This window comes from Mustela lutreola, chromosome 1, assembly GCF_030435805.1.
Source record: "Mustela lutreola isolate mMusLut2 chromosome 1, mMusLut2.pri, whole genome shotgun sequence".
Classification (NCBI taxonomy): Eukaryota; Metazoa; Chordata; class Mammalia; order Carnivora; family Mustelidae; genus Mustela; species Mustela lutreola.
Genome location: NC_081290.1, coordinates 3,010,005 through 3,015,245, shown reverse-complemented (window position 1 = coordinate 3,015,245; position 5,241 = coordinate 3,010,005). Strand labels below are relative to the sequence as shown.

The 5,241-nt window shown below is 39.7% G+C and overlaps 1 long non-coding RNA gene across 1 annotated transcript; it reads right to left on the bottom strand.

Annotated features, from left to right (window-relative positions):
* Positions 1 to 2,660: 2,660 nt before the first annotated feature.
* Positions 2,661 to 4,459, bottom strand: LOC131818895 (uncharacterized). Its single transcript, XR_009348957.1, has 2 exons — positions 4,322 to 4,459; positions 2,661 to 3,169 (listed from the first exon to the last, which is right to left on the bottom strand). It is a non-coding gene; the product is annotated as an uncharacterized LOC131818895 (long non-coding RNA).
* Between the last annotated feature and the right edge of the window lie 782 nt (positions 4,460 to 5,241).

Here is a 5,241-nt window from a genome sequence, read left to right as displayed (position 1 = left end):
CAGCCCACTTCTCAGCCTTTACTTAACTTTGATTTTTTGGTGCTACAACAGTTACCTGGGGTTCATGAAGAAATAGCACGAAGACAAAAAGCAATACGCTAACGGGATGCCTGGGGGCTCAGTCAGTTGAGCACCCGACTCCTGATTTGGGCTCAGGTCCTGGTATCAGGGTCCTGAGATAGAGCCCCACGATGGGCTCCAACCTGAGCCTGCTTAAGACTCTCCATCCCTCTCTCGATGCCCCTCCCTGCATCCCGCCACGGGCACACGCTCTCTCCTTCTCAAAAACAAAAAACAAACAAACAAATGAAAAAAACACTAAGGATGGAAGACTAAGAAGGGGAAAAGGCCTTTTTAATATTATTGAAGAGATTCTTGTGATTCAATATGGTATAATATAACAGAAGAATTTATTGACAATAAATGATTTATGCTCTGGAATCAAACTACGTAAAGCTCACCAAAAAGTTAAAAATAAGCACCTTACACACACACCCCACTCATTCAATTGACACAAAACTAGTCATACAACTGAAAACTGACAATACTTCATAATCTGCATATTAATGTAAATCGGGGGGGGGAGATATGATTAAGGGAGATTTCTTGCCTGTTTCTAGTTAGAATCTCTTCTCTTTTCTTGGTTCCAAATTGTTGAAAAGCAGCTTCTTGCTAACGCTTTTGGAAGGAAAAATGAACATATCATTCTCCATTGTAAATCCTCCAAGCATTTGGTTATGAAAATGTATCCACATCACCACCAAATGTAAACATCCTTGGGATATGTCTGCCAAAGTCTGCATCAAAGGCGAAGGGCTCATGTTAATATAGAACAAATAGGCCTACCACATTGAAGAATACATACAAATACTTAGAATATTATCAAATATTTTATTTGTTGCAGTTTAGATGTTATTAATAAAACTTACAATAATACAATTAGAAGGCGTATGTAGTTTGGAAAGCAAAACAATGCTTGAAAAATAGACAAGATGGTAGTTTTTTTAAATTGAATTTTTTTTAAATATAAAATATGTATAAAAATACATGTAGTTTCAAAAATGTAAAACAGAACATCAAAACCAGGAAAGACAAAAGAGATCCTTTCGCTCATTTTTAGGAAGAGGAAACTGTCAGAACTGAGTGGCAGAAGGAGAAGGAACTCCTCTACGAGTATTTCTAGTACTTCGGTAGGAGGCTTTTCAAACCTTTAATAACAATGAGTGGGGGAAGGGTGATCGCTGGTCCGAGGCCAGCTGTCCCACTTCAGCTACTCTGGCTTTGAGTTCTTCATCAACCTCAAACCCCTGCTGGATTCTCCCTCCAACTTATCTCGTGCTGCTCTCCTTTGCACTCGTCACAGGTGAGCTGCGTCTAGCTTTTCGTTTTGCGTATTTCCAGAAAATGTGCCCAAGGAAACGTACTGCGCCCATCTCAGCGTCATTTTCTAAAACTCTCAGGTTCCACGATTTTCTTGAAGAAAGAGAAATCCTCAGAATAACAAGTGATCACTCCTTCACCAGGAGTAGGGATGGGAAGAAATAATAACCCAAGGGAGAAAAAGTGATAAAAAACAACTGCTTATAGTGGCGTTTGGAGAAAATTATGTAAATATTTATGCAAAGACAGCTTTGCAGAACACATCGAGATGCATCAGAACCACCCGTGCCAGTGCGCACAGGCAGCCTCACAGTTGGATCAACAGCCTGAAAAGCAGATGTGCCAATTTCCTGTATTTGATTATGATGATTCCTAATTATGCCAAAGCTGTGGCAATGTCCTTCCCTAGAATGACTCTTAATTTTGTTTTGCTAAGCCACACACACAACCTGTTTTGGACGTGTAATTCATTGTCACGTTAAGTCTATGAAACACTCATTTGCTTGCCTAATAGTTCCGAGGACAATGGCTCACATGGATACTGTGTTCTTTTGTCATTTGGCATTTGTGAGCATGCAGGGGGAAAAGAAAGAAAACATGCATAGTGACAGAGCCATGCTGTTTAACATCAGGGAGGCTCTGGCTTTTCCACCATGGTCTACAAATGAGAAGAATACCATTATATGGTTCTTCTTAAAAGGGCAGTTTTCTTGCTTTTCTTGTGTTTACACTTACAATGTCATTGTCAACAACAACAAAAAAAAAACACCTCGGCACCTTTCAGATTAGGCGTGGACTATAAGCCACAGCAAACTGAGAACGCTGTATCAGATGTCAAAATTAACAAGTAGCTTGACCATTGAGGTGCTTCAACCCAACTGTATGGTAGTTGGAAGGAGAAAAGCAAAATATGACTGATTCAGGAGTCATAGAACCCTCCACATGGTCCTTGAACTTGTCTGACGCACACACTTACTAACCTAATTTTAATATTCTTTTGCACTTGAAACCCCACAACTGATGTCTGCTTTATAATTTAAAATGTGCTTTTCACTTATAGTCCTTTATTTGTACTGCGCAAGAATCCTATGAGGTCAGTATTTTTATTAACCTTATTTATATATGTAGAAATAAGTACAGAGAAGTTAGATTCCATGTTCAAAGAAAGCAATAGAATCTGGACTCCAACTTCAAGTTGTACACAGATCAATAACTCTTTATTAAGCATCTGTTTATTAACTAGGTTTGAACCTTATAAAAAATAGTGACAGATTAACAGATTGTTTTGTTTTATTTTTAAAGATTTTGTTTATTTATTTGACAGAGAGAGAGAGTTCGAGAGCGCACAAGCAGGGGCAGCTGCAGAGGGAGAGGGAGAAGCAGACTCCCCGCGGAGCAGGGACCCCAATGTGCTGGATCCCAGAATCCCAGGATCCTGAGTCGAAGGCAAACACTTAACTGACTGAGCCACTCAGGTGCCCCAACTTTTAATAAACCGTAAATATGTTACTCTCCCTCCAGGCCTCTGGTGGCTTCTCTCTGTAGGAGGAACCAACTCCAGCTCCCCCACCTCAGGCTCTGAATCTTTCTAACTTCTTCTCCAATCTTTCTCTCCAATTGTGCTCCTTTACAGACCTGATCCAGATTCACTCACTATGGCAGAACTTGAGACTTGATTGCGATTTGCACTGCGATGAAGCTTGATGAATGGAGACCTTTCGTTTTCTTCATGCTTTATCTCCAGCAGAAACTTGAGTGGTGCCTGGAAGCTGCAGGCCTCAGTAAACACCTGTTAAATGGGGATAGTTGTTGTCTGTGCTTACACTCATTAAAAAAAACAAAAACAAAAACTATCTGACGGTCTTAATCTGGATTTCCTAAAACAGAACATCAGACAAAGACTCAGGCTGAGGTAGTTTATATGGAAAATAACTTCTGGAAGCAGGAATGAGGGAAGAGGGGGTGACCTGGGGAGGAGTAAAGCCAGTATAAAGTTCTATAACCAAGTTCACGGTCTAGTCGACAGGGGCTCAGCTCCCTCCCACCCCCAGAAGCTCCTGCCTATGTACAGAGCTGTCTGCTCAGGACACAGGACCGGTGGACTCTGGACAGACAGCTACCAAGAGGGTATTAATATGCTCACAGCACACATGTAGCAGCTGCTAATACGAGATGCAGCAAAGAGATGGGTAAGAAAGCACCAGAGTACCCGCTATTAGCATTATTTATTATTCTAGCTACTAAAATTAGACGAATTTCTGGAATTCTGAAAACCTGGAATTCCAGAATACTATTTTGAAGGCATGCAATCAATATGGCTTTTTATAAAGGATTGAGAATGTGTGACGTTTGGTACTATAGGAACGAGGAAGCAAGTGTTTGTCACTGAATCTGTAGACTTAACTCCTCAAAGTCTGATGACAGGTTCTTTGAACATTTGCAGATTTGAAGAATATATGCATCTTGTAATATATAGCATATAATACTGTATAAAATATTGCATATATATATACACACACATAATATATACATTATCATAGTGTGTGTGTATACATATCATATATTTATGCCCAATGCTTTTGTTTTGATTAAAGAATCACTGTAATTGAACAATTTATTTTATCTCTCGGGGTCCATGAGAACCCTTTTAGAAAGAATTCTCACCTCCCTTGAATCTGAAAAAATGTTGACTCAATATATTATACGCACTCAGGACCAAAGAGCCTTATCAGATATGAGAAAAACCATGGAGGCTTACACTACATTTGTATTGTACAAATAACTATTATATTCATAATCATTACACATAAAAATTTTAGATGCTGCAGAAATAATTAAGTGAGAGAGTCAAAGTGCCTGCTATAAGGAATTCATCCTACACCTAGCTGGGAACCTAAGTCACTTGTCAGCACCAGCACTGTAGCCAACATATTACGCTCACCAAGTAAAAGGTGAGGGAATAATCTGCAGGAGGCCAGGGATGCTCCGCACTGGATTGTACAAAGTGACTTCACAAACACGAGGAAATTTGGAGTCGGCCTTCCAGGTGCAGAGGATGAAGATCTGGAAGAAGAGCGCTTTTCCAGGCAGGAGAACGCTGGCACAGAAAGAGAAAGTGCGTGAGTATATCCCTAGAGCACGAGATAAGTTATATTCACAAAATGAAAGTACATTTTGAGGAATAACAGAAGATAAGATTGGAAAGGTCAGTAAAGAACATATTTAAGAGAATTATGAATACCAACCCTATAATTTGAAGTTATAAACTCTAGACAATGGCTAGCCATTAAAGATTTGGGACAGGTGACAGGGAAAGAACGGAGGTTCTGTTTTCAGAATACTAGAAAAATGTGAGTAATAGCGGAAGGGAAAATAGGCCTTTAGTTGTCAACCTTCAAATAATCTTTAACTGGAATAAATATCCAAGAAGCTAATGTAAAATCTCTCTTAGGCCTGAAGTTATCTCCACAATGTTACACATGCAATTTCAGACATGCAATCCAAATTCAAGAGGAGTAAGAGGAGGGGCACCTGGGTGGTTCAGTCAGGGAAGCCTGCAATTCTCGATTTTGACTCAGGTCATGATCTTGGAGTCATGAGGCCAGCCCCACCTCAGGCTCCATGCTGAGAGAGAGTGAAACTCTCTTTCTCCCTCTCCTTCTTGCCCCTCCCCCCAACCCATGCAGTCTTTAAATAAATAACATCTTTTAAAAATAAAGAGGAATAAGAGAAGACAAAAAATCAATCTGATCAAAACCAAGAAAAATAAACAGAGAGCCACAGGGATGTCAACAGTAACTTCAAAATAACTACGCTTGATATGTTAAAGGAAGTAAAACAATTTTGACATAGAACAAGATA